This window comes from Notolepis coatsorum, assembly GCF_963971535.1.
Source record: "Notolepis coatsorum genome assembly, chromosome: 4".
NCBI lineage: Eukaryota > Metazoa > Chordata > Actinopteri > Aulopiformes > Paralepididae > Notolepis > Notolepis coatsorum.
In genome coordinates, this window is record NC_140168.1 from 105,920,777 (window position 1) to 105,935,866 (window position 15,090).

General features: G+C 44.7%; 1 long non-coding RNA gene across 1 annotated transcript; it reads right to left on the reverse strand.

Annotated features, from left to right (window-relative positions):
- Positions 1-3,742: 3,742 nt before the first annotated feature.
- Positions 3,743-5,474, reverse strand: LOC311227279. The gene is made up of 3 exons (XR_014619584.1): positions 5,321-5,474; positions 4,921-5,015; positions 3,743-4,101 (listed from the first exon to the last, which is right to left on the reverse strand). It is a non-coding gene; the product is annotated as an uncharacterized lncRNA (long non-coding RNA).
- Between the last annotated feature and the right edge of the window lie 9,616 nt (positions 5,475-15,090).

The window sequence follows — 15,090 nt, forward strand, 5'->3', positions numbered from 1 at the left end:
GCGCATGAGCTAACCTGCTATCTGATTTTTACTAAGGAAAAACACAGAATAGAGAGGGCTCTAAGAACCCCGGTCCAACATACACACGTGCTTCTGTGGCCAGTACAACCCAGTTGTAGGTCACATGACACACACAACCCATCATCACCTACAAAAAATGGCAAAAACACTCAACAGAGGAACGCCGTTTTTTTCACGATGAGAGAATACATCATTCTTGATTAGTATCGACCACAGGCCTTGCTAAGCACACATGACAGCAACCAAACCAATTTCCCTTTAGGAAATAAGTTTCTCCAGCTGATTTAGCACAACCTCAGCAATCAAGCTAAGAGTTACATCGTATCCCTACCACACAAAAGACACAATTAATGCACAACATGTCTGACAGGAGGATGAAAAAGTCCCCAGGGAACCGGGGGGGAAAACACAATCCTCCTATTTTACCCTCAATACGGCCAGTTAAAACAGGAAAACCTGTTAATGTGTGAACACACTGTTCATTGTCATTACAGTCTGAGAAAGAACATTCTTTTACTCACTTGTCACCAAGCATAGCTTCATAGGTTAGTTACCTTAGTTGTGAGTACACGGCCGTGTTTCTCACACAACAACCAGATCATTACATCCCGTTTGCACGGAGAAGCTAACTGCCAGTGACAAAAACAGCTCACACATAACCCGCAACGTATCTTAAATGCATTGTAGCAACACACGTTTTGGGAAAAACACCGTTATTCACAATACATTTAGCAAAGTAAAACCAGAAGACGTGTTATGAGGTCTGGTCAACCCCGTTCCTACCCGGAACGCAGATCAGCGAAGTGCAGTCTCGAGACACCGTAGAAACACAGCCGTCCTGTGTTGTTCGATCCGGGCAGCGTCGCCGCTCTACCCGTCGCAACGGTCCCTTTGTTGATGCAATCCTTGCCGTCCTGGCTCAGGGTAGGGTCGACGAAAACATCCCCTGTCAAGGATGACGTCGTGGTCAAGAGTGTAAAACATGTTAAAATCAAAGCACGTTCAACAGAATAGCATCAAGCTAACGATCAGAAGCGAGCTCACGGCGGCGCGCGAGAAGCTAAGCTACCCCGCGCCAGGCCATGGCCATAGCAGCAAGCTAACGTTACCTAGCGACCACGACATGCTAGCCCCGCAGCTAACAGCTGACTGGCTAATAGAAGGCCCTAAGCAGGCCATGCAGCGATCCAGCAGGCTAACGCAGCAGTTAACAGCTGACTGGCTAACCGTAAGCTATGAACATGTAAACAATGACATAACACTCACCCAGACAGGCCGCCGTTCTGAACCTCTCCTCACTTTTTAAGAGAAAAGAAAAAACAAGATGTCAACACCGCTTCACAACGGTGACTTTCCACATCCGACGGAATCAGCACAGTACCAACTGGCCTGTGTAGCTGACTTTGAACATGAATCTGCCGCTATCGCACATTACATGCACATATCCCCTCGTGAAGGAATACTCTCATTTGGATATGAAAGATGGGGCCTTAACACGGTGACAGAGAGAATCCACTCGTCCAGAACACACAGGGATCACCAGTGTCAATGGTCGCGGCCCACTAGTTAAAACTATAATGGTCTTCAGACCAAGGTCTCCTGTCGCCTAGGTGGCTGAACAAAGGACCCTAGCCTGGGGCCGGTTTCCATAAACTTTGTCAAGTAGCCCCCATAGCACTAACAGACAAGTGGAGCCCGCCAGCAAACACTACTCACCCAACCTGGAACGCACCGCTTCTCACAACAGCGGCATGTCCGACAGTTCAGCTGTGGCCTGACAGGTTTCACCCCAACAAACACAGCAAGGAACTGCAGTTGAGAAGCATGCAGCGGCGTGCTCCCAATACGAAAACCGGTGGAGGGTTTTTAGAATGATCATCATCTTCCAGACACTCCAGTACGAAGACAATATCGCCGAAAATAGTGAGAGAGAAAATAAAGATATGATGTCAACGTATCCTTGTTTCCCAAAGCTGCTCCTAAACCTTTCTTCCATCATGGTGTCAAGTGTGGGGATCTACCGAGGCACTTCTTCCTTGTGGTGAAAGCGAGAAGGAGGAGAGCAGGTGACCACACACCTGCTTATGAAGGTAAGCTGATGAGGGGTGTGGTCAGACTAATACTGGTATTAGAGGTACATTTGTGGTTTATTCAGTACGCGTGCACGTACGCGAGATAGTGCAGTAGTGATGCCAAGCAGAGCCCCTAATGAAACAGAACTGCCCTCACCAAAATAATCAGTGACCTCAGACTAAACTCTGATGAGAATAAGGTCTCCATCCTTATAGTGGTATTCATAAAAAAAAGAATTGGAACGAAATATTACAAATTAAGTTTTTTATGACCTTGAACGTGATGCAATCTTTTCATGCACTGATGTGCCAACTCTGTCAGTTACCTAATAAGGCAGAAGGGTTAAAACATATATCAGAGGGAGGAAATTCTATGTTAAACTAGGAGGCCACATGTCTGAGATATATGACAACAACCATGGAGTTGCACAAGGGAGTTGCTTAGGTCCTTTACATGTTACTGCTGGGTGATATCATCAGAGGACATAATGTAGGTTTTCTATCTATAATTCTAATTATCGGCCCCAAAACAAAAAAATAAACGCTAATAAAGAACCTGGGAGGACTAACCCCTTGGATCAAATCTGAGGTCACAAGTCTCTGGGTTATCATAGATTCAGAACTGAACTTCAATTTTCATATTAACAAAGTGACCAAAACATCGTTCTTCCATCTCAGAAATATAGCAAAAGTATGACCAAGTTATTATTAATATATGCAATACATTTAATACAATATTTTAAATATTCACAGACTTCCAGCTGTAACAGAGGAAGATATTGCCCATCTACAACGGATGACTGGAACACCTTTGGCAACTATCCTGTCTACCAGTGTGCCAAAGATCACAACCCCTTTTGGAGAAGTCCAGATTGGTTCTGTACTTTCTTATCAGGTAATGCAGGTCTACAATTTCATTTATCAGTTACAAACACATCCTGTTGTAGGGTCATAAAACAACAAACTGACCATATCTGGTTTATTGTTTTGAAAAGGGTTGTTGGTATGCGATCTGAAAGGATTTTGTACGTCTTAACTTTACATATAAGACGCTCAATATGAACCCTGTGATGAGCAATTTTGTTAGTCAATGCCACATTTGACTGAGACATCTGAGAATGACCAGCAGCAAAAGGAGGGATATTCAAACGTAATCCAAGCTCTTTCAACTCGTCGTGTATTGTAAAACCCTTGTCAGCCATAACAGCATCACCATCCTTGATGTAACCATGAACTTTCAGTGTTTTAAGTAAATCATAAAAACCACTGCTTTCAGTAATCGCCTTATCGGATACAGCACCTGTAAATAACTCTGACACAAAAATGACAGACCCACTTGGATCACATCCAATCAATGCTTTGAGGGTTGTGCTTGACTTATAGTCACTATAAAGCTGCCTTTGTAAAGCCAGTGCAGATGGCACCTGGGTCTTAAATTCAGTACCATCAATAATGACTAAAGTAGAAGGAAATTCCTTTCTAAAGTTTTCAGGCATGTTTTCAATAATAATGTCTCTATGAGGCCATATGCTAATTTGTCCAAATTTAAAATACATACGTTCTATGCATGTATTAAAAACAAGTCCTGCAGACTGCATGGATACTCCAAATATTTAAGACAAATCTTGAAGTCCAAAGTTGTGTCTTAACCTACACAATGTCAAGAATAGGCCATTGGATTTTCCTAGTGACCTCATGTCTTTACGGCCCTTTGCATAAGGTGCATCACAGCCAGCAGGCACAAGAAAATCTAACAATAACATGAATCTAACATATGTGATCCCAGTGTAGTACTTAAAAAGCCCTTTGATCTTTGTTTCTTTTTGGACAACACTTTGTACAGTACAGAATGTCTTTTTCTGAGCATCCTGTTCGAGAGACTGTATTATCTGTTCCTTTTCAAGAAGCTGCCCTCTCAACCAGGTTATCGTCCTCTCCTTCTTCTCCAGCTCTGACTTCAATCTTGCACCTTCCACAGCAGTGCCCAATACTTCTAAAGGGCAAACCCCTGGAAACAGAAATATTACAATTATTGTTAGGGAGTTTCCACATACATGACATCACAATAATAACATTTTGCTTTTATTCTACAGACAAGAAATCTCAAGAAGAAAACAGACCCGGTTCCACACCAGAGGTGTGGAAATGTATCTGTGCACCAGCCATCTCCAGTGAAGCTTCCAGCGATCTACAAAGATCTGAATACTGCAGACACAAACCTGGTAGCACTGGAAGAACGCACTCGGGCCCAGGCTCTGTCAAATGACTGGTTTGAAGAGCGGAGGTCACGACTGACTGCTTCAAACTTTGCGAAAGCGGTAAACAGAAAATCTGCCCCAACAACAAAAGTGTTTTCCGGTTGACATCCATTTGTGCCCCGGCTTTGGAGTATGGGAAAAGGAATGAGGCAAAGGCGAAGGCCAAATATCTGGAGGTTTATCCCGCCAGACATTTTCACGAGTGTGGTCTTGTTGTCAATTCAGAGTTCGATTTTTTAGGAGCCACACCTGACGGGAAGTTGTGCGACCATGGCGAGAGTGGGATAGTCAAAGTGAAATGTCCTTATAAGGCAAGAAACTGTTTGATATTGGAGGCTTGCGACAACTTCCCAGATTTCTGTTTACACAAAGATGAGGGGGGCAGTATTTCATTGAAGAAGACGCACGACTATTATGTGCAAATACAAGGACAACTTATGGTGACAGGCTGCCAATTCTGTGAATTCATAGTTTTTACGCAGAAAGATATCTTTGTGGAAAGAATATTCCCAGACATACCATTTATGGAAAGATGCTTCTCAGTTCCTAAAAGAAAGGTAGACCCTTACATTCTCCTTCAGTCTGAGTAGCTGTGCACGTCTGTGTAGCTGTATAACTGAGCTCCGATTGGTGGTTGATGACATCCAGAGAGGGATTGATGTTCCTGTGAAGTATCAAAATCATAATCAAATAAATGCACTTTAATTAATAAATCCATGTTGTTCATTAATCATAACATTTGGTCTCAGTATTATTTATGTATTGTTTGATTGTAACAAGAACTTGCAGTATCTTTGGTTCACAAATTAATACTAGATATGAGCATTTATAACAAATTATTAAATGACATCTGATTCACACATGCAAATGGTGTTTTTAGTTAGTGATTCACATCTTCACTAACACATCACAATATTCAGACAATACCGCCTATAAGGACTTTGACAATACCCAGTCTTCAGGACTTACAAGTTAGTATTTTCCTGCAGTAGTTCTTTTTTAGATGGGGGGTTGTCAGGATCAAGCAGGCGTCTTTTCTTTGGCAACGGACGCACCGACTTACATGTGGTCCCATCAGCTTTTATAGGGTCTGGATATTGCACAGTAGGTCCATCCCCGCCAACAAAATGCTATAAGGTGAGATAGGCATGACAGAGAAGAGAAAGTGGATCACAGATATTGTAAGGCATTCAGGTTACTCATGCTAGCTGATTGAAAACTGTATTAACAGATTGCAGAATGGGTACAATACAGTACAGCTCAATACACACAATAGTTAAGGGGATGCAGACCAGAGAAAGACTTTAGTCTTGTTTACATCAGGGTCCCCCATTTTCAATTCATAATGACATTTATGTGTTATGACATACACAACAGATATATAGCATGACATTTATGACATACAGATACAGTACTGTTACATTTGTGACATCCAAGATATGCAAATATACAGTACTGTTAAAAAGATATCCTAACAGGAAATATATACATACGAGGGGGAGGAAACTGTACATTAGGAGGGGGGGTTTGGACATTTACAGTACACTAACATTTAGCTAACGTTAGTTCGGTTGTTAGAATCAACTGGACAACTTCCAATTCATAATTTTCAAGGGTGTTGACTAAGTAGCTGTAGCTATATGTAGTTCTGTATCGTATCGCTCTCGCTCGGCATCGCTCTCTGCACTATCTCGCATACGTGCACGCGCACTGAATAAAGACCACAATGTACCTTTAATCCCAATATTTGTCTGACCACACCCCTATCAGCTTACCCATATAAGCAGGGGTGGGGCCACCCACTCTCCTCCTTCTCGCTTTCACCACAAGGAAGAAGTGCCTCGGTAGATCCCCACACTTGACACCATGATGGAAGAAAGGTTTAGGAGCAGCTTTGGGAAACAAGGATACGTTGACATCATATCTTTATTTTCTCTCTCACTATTTTCGAGAAAATACGGCGATATTGTCTTCGTACTGGAGTGTCTGGAAGATGATGATCATTCTAAAAACCCTCCACCGGTTTTCGTATTGGGAGCACGCCGCTGCATGCTTCTCAACTGCAGTTCCTTGCTGTGTTTGTTGGGGTGAAACCTGTCAGGCCACAGCTGAACTGTCGGACATGCCGCTGTTGTGAGAAGCGGTGCGTTCCAGGTTGGGTGAGTAGTGTTTGCTGGCGGGCTCCACTTGTCTGTTAGTGCTATGGGGGCTACTTGACAAAGTTTATGGAAACCGGCCCCAGGCTAGGGTCCTTTGTTAGCCACCTAGGCGACAGAAGGCCTTGGTCTGAAGACCATTATAGTTTTAACTAGTGGGCCGCGACCATTGACACTGGTGATCCCTGTGTGTTCTGGACGAGTGGATTCTCTCTGTCACCGTGTTAAGGCCCCATCTTTCATATCCAAATGAGAGTATTCCTTCACGAGGGGATATGTGCATGTAATGTGCGATAGCGGCAGATTCATGTTCAAAGTCAGCTACACAGGCCAGTTGGTACTGTGCTGATTCCGTCGGATGTGGTAAAGTCACCGTTGTGAAGCGGTGTTGACATCTTGTTTTCTCTTTTCTCTTAAAAAGTGAGGAGAGGTTCAGAACGGCGGCCTGTCTGGGTGAGTGTTATGTCATTGTTTACATGTTCATAGCTTACGGTTAGCCAGTCAGCTGTTAACTGCTGCGTTAGCCTGCTGGATCGCTGCATGGCCTGCTTAGGGCCTACTATTAGCCAGTCAGCTGTTAGCTGCGGGGCTAGCATGTCGTGGTCGCTAGGTAACGTTAGCTTGCTGCTATGGGCCATGGCTGGCGCGGGGTAGCTTAGCTTCTCGCGCGCCGCCGTGAGCTCGCTTCTGATCGCGGATGCTATTCTGTTGAACGTGCTTTGATTTTAACATGTTTTACACTCTTGACCGCGACGTCATCCTTGACAGGGGATGTTTCGTCGACCCTGCCCTGAGCCTGGACGGCAAGGTTGCATCAACGGGGGACTGTAGTACGGGTTGGGGCGGTGACGCTACCCAGTTCGGACAACACAGGAGCGGCTGTGTTTCTACGGTGTCTGTGACTGCACTTCGCTGATCTGCGTTCCGGGTAGGTACGGGGTTGACCAGACCTCATAACACGTCTTCTGGTTTTACTTTGCTAAATGTATTGTGAATAACGGTGTTTTTTCCCAAAACGTGTGTTGTTGCAATGCATTTAGGATACGTTGCGGGTTATGTGTGAGCTGTTTTTTGTCACTGGCAGTTAGCTTCTCCGTGCAAATCGGATCTGGTTGTTGTGTGAGAAACATCATGGTGTTTATATGCTCACAACTAAGGTAACTAACCTATGAAGCTATGCTTGGTGACAAGTGAGTAAAATAATGTTCTTTCTCAGACTGTAATGACAATGAACAGTGTGTTCACACATTAACAGGTTTTCCTGTTTTAACTGGCCGTATTGAGGGTAAAATAGGAGGATTGTGTTTCCCCCCCGGTTCCCTGGGGACTTTTTCATCCTCCTATCAGACATGTTGTGCATTAATTGTGTCTTTTGTGTGGTAGGGATACGATGTAACTCTTAGCTTGATTGCTGAGGTTGTGCTAAATCTGCTGGAGAAACTTATTTCCTAAAGGGAAATTGGTTTGGTTGCTGTCATGTGTGCTTAGCAAGGCCTGTGGTCGATACTAATCAAGAATGATGTATTCTCTCATTGTGAAAAAAACGGCGTTCCTCTGTTGAGTGTTTTTGCCATTTTTTGTAGGTGATGATGGGTTGTGTGTGTCATGTGACCTACAACTGGGTTGTACTGGCCACAGAAGCACATGTGTATGTTGGACCGGGGTTCTTAGAGCCCTCTCTATTCTGTGTTTTTCCTTAGTAAAAATCAGATAGCAGGTTAGCTCATGCGCTGTGTGGAGCTGTGAAACGCTTCATAGAGCTGACTATGACTGTGTCATATTCTCTTTTTGTCGTTACATCGTATCATGGGTGTGGGGTCGTAAAGGGGTGAACTGGTAACCTTTCCTCTCCCCATTGTTCTGTCGGTCAGGGGTACACCCCCTGTCCTTCAAGGTTCCCGTCACGTGGCGGTTCGGCACGTTACGGGGGGGGGGGGGGGGGGGGGGGGGAGGGAGTTCCTGGTCCCACGGCCTGGTATATTGGGCGTGTGCACCGCAGGAATTCCCCCGCCATAGAGTATGTCACCGTGCGCATCTCTGTTGGTAGGACTTCCGTGTGCTGTTCAGGTCCATGTGATGGATCTGTTTTCAGGGGGGGTGGTCAGGGCTCCTCCTCACCAAGCGCCTATTCAGGCCTTCTGTGAGTTCGGACTCCTTCTTCCATGTGAGGAAGCCTCCATCAGAGTACAGAGCCTTCCTCCTCAGATTGTCAAAGTGAGTGGACCCTCTAGAAGGGTCCTTTTCTATTGTATGTATATTCGATTCAATTCGTTTATTGAGTGTGTATGGGTTCAGTGCCTCTTCCCCGGAGGCCCTAAAACCAGTTTTTTACATGGCTCAAGGTGCAATATATTCTTTTCAATCTGTACAGCTCGCGTGGGAAGTCTCTCTGGGGATCCCCGTCTCTTTCCTATGGGAGGGTGGTGGGATGTAAAAATGTGAAAATTTTTTACCCCGGCTGTGTAGACTGGGATACATACTGTTGATGCTTCCTTCTTTCTATTCCAGAAGTGTTGGAGTTAGGGAGTGTCACACCCCTCTTGTCGTTCCCCTGGGCGCCTTGGGGATTCAATGACAGGTCTAATTAGCCTGTTCATTGATGGGGGTGTGTCCCGACGCACGTATAGTGCTAGCTCGCTGTAAACAGGCGATTGACTGGCACGCCTTGGTTGCTTGTGGTTGAAACAGCGTTTTTATAAAGCAACTGAGATGGGGGTTTTTCCTCTTCCGACGACCACATCCCATGGCCTGGGTGGGTTGTCGACGGATTCTCGTTCATGTCTGGGGGATGATGACGGGATGGATCTGAACATATGTGGTGGGGTCTCACGCCCTTGGGGTGGGCCACCAGGCGCGGTTCGTCCGAACGTCTGGGTGGCGCCTTCTTTTCATGTTAAGATCAACACGCATATCTGCCCTTCTCCTGGAGTAGGCATGTCGGCGTGGTTAGGGCACGGGACTGGTTCTGGTCACGCTGGTCCAGATCAGTTGAACCCGTTGTCCGCCGGGGATGCAGATCTGCTGTTCTGGTACCCTGAGGGACTTGGGCATTTTTCAGGGGGAAAAATGCCAGGTCGGTCTGGGTGTCACAGGGTTAAGCGCTATGGAGACCCTGGTTGGGTATGTTTTTACTCAGCACTGTCGTCATGGCTTACAGCCATGCCATTCTGTACGCGCTCGATCTCGTCGGATCTCGGCCGCTACACAGGTTGGTCCTGGTTAGTACTTGGTTGGGAGACCGCCGGGGAATACCGGGTACGGTGTGCTTAGGGGCTGGTTCTCCATTATTTTTCGCTCCTCTCTCACGCATGGCGAAGAGGGGCCTGTGGGGGTGGTTTTTTGACCTCCTCTGGTGACCCTGTGCTTCCCGTACCGCCAGGCCCGGTCCGAAGTGATGTTTGCGACCCGTAGGCCTGGGTTAACCCTTTTTGGAAACTGAAACACTTGTACTGCGGTATAGCCGGTGTATACCCGCAGGTGTGTTTTGGAGTTTTTTCTTGAGGGGTTATAGGAACAACCACCGCATTGGGTAACACCGAGGTGGTTGATTCCCTGGTGTGTTGGAGCAGTGTCAACTCCCGGGTTCACCGTTTGAGGGTGCCCCTGCACGTTCATGACGTCTGCCAATCGTGTCAGCCTTCTCTGCCTCGACCCCTCTGGGTGGGGGTTTTTAAAATGGAGGCTTGGTCATGCAACACCGCCAGCTTACGCTCCTTCCGCCGGGGCGGCTGTGTTCAGCTGTCCTCTCTGGCGCCTGTCTCGTCCGCAGTCTCCAGGCTAGGGTTAACAGCCTGTTGCCTGGTTTTTCCCCGGTGCGCTGCCTGCTTCCGTTGGTTAACCTTTTTTGTGTGCTTACGGCCATGCTGACTGCCTGTTCTGCAGGGTCAGTGTGCCAGGCGGTGTACTATTGGGGGGACGGGGCCCGCTCGGCTTACGGCCATACCAACCTGAACACGCCCGATCTCGTCCGATCTCGGAAGCTAAGCAGGTTCTGGCCTGGTTAGTACTTGGATGGGATTCCGCCTGGGAATACCAGGTGCAGTAACTGAGGGGCCTTTGTCCGAATACGCTGGCGATGTGGGGGGCGGGGCACTACGTGCCCACCTGGTGGGGTCTTGATGCTGGCATCATGGACTTCTCCGGGCCCCCATTCTAGGGAGTCCAGTCCTTTTGGTGGGTCTGGGTCTTCCTTCGTGCTCCGCTGCTACGGCCTTGCCACGGGGTTGGGTTTGCCCTTGACCCCGTGATTCTGGGGGCAGTAACGAGGTTGTTCCTCCGTTCGTTCCCGGGTGGCATGCGGGTTGTGCGTGTGTGTAGTCGTGGGGTCAAGCCACGGTCTGCTCACCCTGTGCGTTGAGTTGCTTGAGTGCCTCTTCGCACGGTCGGGTCCGTCGCCCTCCCGTGAAGCCCCTAATAGGGGGGGTGCCCGCCATTAGGGTGGGTCGGGGGGGCTCGGCCCTCCCTGTTCTGATGGTTTGTGGGGGGCTGTCAGCAGGGTGTATTTGTCGGCCGTTGGCTCTCGCTCGGCCTCCCTTGTGCAGAGAGCGATGCCGAGCGAGAGCGATACGATACAGAACGTTAGGTTATGACTATAACCAAGTTCTGTTAGTATAGCGACGCTCGGCATCCGACGCCGCTGCAGCCTTTGACCTCGCCTTGTGGCGAAAGCTTGGGAAGGAGGAGAGTGGGTGGCCCCACCCCTGCTTATATGGGTAAGCTGATAGGGGTGTGGTCAGACAAATATTGGGATTAAAGGTACATTGTGGTCTTTATTCAGTGCGCGTGCACGTATGCGAGATAGTGCAGAGAGCGATGCCGAGCGTCGCTATACTAACAGAACTTGGTTATAGTCATAACCTAACGTTTTCCTTCAGCTCATGAACTGATCGGAATGTTTTCGGAGACTCTTTTTGGCGACGTTAAGTTAAACCATGCGTTAGCATTAGCTATGAATAGCTGGCTACCTAACGATCGGCTAGCCATCTATCTATCTATCTATCTATCTATCTATCTATCTATCTATCTATCTATCTATCTATCTATCTATCTATCTATCTATCTATCTATCTATCTATCTATCTATCTATCTATCTATCTATCTATCTATCTATCTATCTATCTATCTATCTATCTATCTATCTATCTATCTATCTATCTATATACAGTATATATAAGATAACAAGTGATGACTTCTGTTTAACTCAAATGTTGAAGCATATATTACTGAAGCATATTTTTCGGGCTTACCGTTGAGCATACAGCCTTGTTCTTGTTGATCTTGTCCACATTCAGCTGTGTATGGGGCCGTCCACAAGCCTTAATCCACTTTAAACATTTTTCCAACTGTGTTTTAGGCTTTGGAAAATTTATAAAACGCGCTCCCTTTAGTCTTTCTGGATATCTCTGGTCATTATTGCACGTTCCCCAAGCACATCTAAGAACCATTTTCTCGACAACAACAATGCAGGACTGGCTGGCTATCTGTGAGACATCATGGCGGCTCTATTTCAAGGGGCGCGGCCTTAAGAAATCGGGCAATCTTATTGGTTATTATTCTCTGTGTGATTGACAGCGGGGAAAGGTCTATTACAACCTTGTATGTAAAATAAAAGTGGGAGAATGATTTAGAAATAGAGATAACAGAGGAGGAATGGTATAACACATGTAAGATACAACAATCAACCACAGGATCAAGGATATGGAGGGAGTTTGGGTGGAAAACATAATTAGATTCTTTATAACACCAGAAATACAGGGCAATTACACACCAGCACAGAAACCATGTTGGAGAAAATGTGGACAAGAAGTAGCGAACCACACACACATATTCTGGGGATGTCAGAAAATAAGAAACTATTGGGAAGAGATAGGAGAGATAATAAATGAAATAGTAGGATATGAAATACCCCAGACAGGTCTACTATACCTAGGTAACTTGTCACAGAAAGACATTTAGGGAGAAGACAAATATTTGATTAAGATACTATTAGTAGCAGCCAAGAAAGCACTGACTAAGCTGTGGTACAGGGTAGAAGCACCGACGAAGGAACAATGGACAGAGATAATAGAGGGGATACAGGAAATGGAGAGAATCACACATATGCTGAGGCTGCAAGAGGAGAAATTTGAGTCAACATGGGAAAAGTGGGAGGAATATAGGAAGAAGAGGAACAACATCACAGAAGGATGAAAAGGAAACAAGAAAATAAATTTAAATGTAAATAAAAAATGTAAAGATAGAAATGACCAGCCCCCCTCTCAGTCATGTACCTGCACGCTTAGTAAGAGATATGATTGGGCCAGCCCAGTGTCAGTCAGTACCAATGGGCCGCTGTCCCAGCCTAGTAGTGGGCCGGTCGTTGAGCAAAAAATAAATAAATTATAAATGTTCAGACCTCGTGACCTCATAGCTGGCTACGGCCATGGGTGTGACATGGTCATGGTCATGTCACACCCATGGCCGTAGCCAGCTATGAGGTCACAGAGGTCTGAAAAATTATAATTTTTTCTTTATTGTTTCTGTCTGTTTAATAGTATTGTGAATTTTGTATGTGTATTTTTTATTTTGTACCTGTTTGTAAATCGAAAATGAAAATAAAAAATTAAGTAAAAAAAAAAAGAAGTTAAATCCTCTCTAGAAGTGAAACTGAAACTTAGCCTATAAGTTGTTAAAGGGGCACTAGGCAATTCATTTACTCTGGATGCCTGAACACAGAATGACACCAGTATCACTGACTACCACAGCAAGCCTATAGACAATTATTCTATTTAATAATAATAATTATAATAATTATCATAAATATAATATATATTTAAATTAAATTAATTAATTAGATTAAAATGTAATAATAATAATAAAATAATTTATTAAAAAAAATTATTATATTAATAATAATAATTATACATATTCTTTTTCTGTTGTACCGAACTCGTACCGAACCGTGACCCCAATACCGAGGTACGTACCGAACCGTGGCTTCTGTGTACCGTTACACCCCTAGTATCTATTAATTCGTATCAATTAGATACTATTTGGGCTTGTTTTTATCTACTTATTCTGAAAAAGTTGAACTAATTATTTTTCAACATTTAAACATTTAAAGAAATATAATCTGATTGATTGGGGTAATGAGGGACTTAAAATTAGCCTATAGATATGCATTTAACTTGTCGGCGAGGCTACTGAGCCGTACTGTATTGTACCCATTCTGCAATCTGTTAATAAAGTTTTCAATCGATCAATCAATCAATGCCGTTAGAAAATCAGGATTTCTGCGATCGACACCTGCTGTCTTTTCAGTTGAGGCGGCCGCGTGCGTGAGTGGGTCTAACTCTACAGGTAACAGGGCCCAGGTGAGTGGGTCTAACTCTACAGGTAACAGGGCCCAGGTGAGTGGGTCTAACTCTACAGGTGACAGGGCCCAGGTGAGTGGGTCTAACTCTACAGGTAACAGGGCCCAGGTGAGTGGGTCTAACTCTACAGGTAACAGGGCCCAGGTGAGTGGGTCTAACTCTACAGGTGACAGGGCCCAGGTGAGTGGGTCTAACTCATGTCAACATCTGTAATATCACCAACACAATAACACATGTCAACATCTGTAATATCACCAACACAATAACACATGTCAACATCTGTAATATCACCAACAGAATAACACATGTCAACATCTGTAATATCACCAACACAATAACACATGTCAACATCTGTAATATCACCAACACAATAACACATGTCAACATCTGTAATATCACCAACACAATAACACATGTCAACATCTGTAATATCACCAACACAATAACACATGTCAACATCTGTAATATCACCAACACAATAACACATGTCAACATCTGTAATATCACCAACACAATAACACATGTCAACATCTGTAATATCACCAACACAATAACACATGTCAACATCTGTAATATCACCAACACAATAACACATGTCAACATCTGTAATATCACCAACACAATAAGACATGTCAACATCTGTAATATCACCAACACAATAACACATGTCAACATCTGTAATATCACCAACACAATAACACATGTCAACATCTGTAATATCACCAACACAATAACACATGTCAACATCTGTAATATCACCAACACAATAACACATGTCAACATCTGTAATATCACCAACAGAATAACACATGTCAACATCTGTAATATCACCAACACAACAACACATGTCAACATCTGTAATATCACCAACACAACAACACATGTCAACATATGTTCCTCAAAAACTGTGGAAGTCTTTAAAAACACTGGGTCACAATAATAGACTCAAGACTAAAACCACAAATCTCAACCTGAAAATAGATAACACGATCATCTCTGACAAATTGAGCGTGGCAAATTGTTTAAACACCTTCTTCACAACTGTTGCTACCACTTTGGTGAACAAACTGCCGATCCACTCTGGCCGATATGGCATACAGCACATCCAGGCCTTTTATAAGGAAATGGGTGTACGTGAAAATGATTTTAAATTGACTGAAGTAACTACTGAAGAGGTTATGAAAAAGCTCAATATGCTGCAGCCAACAAAAGCCACAGGCCATGACAATA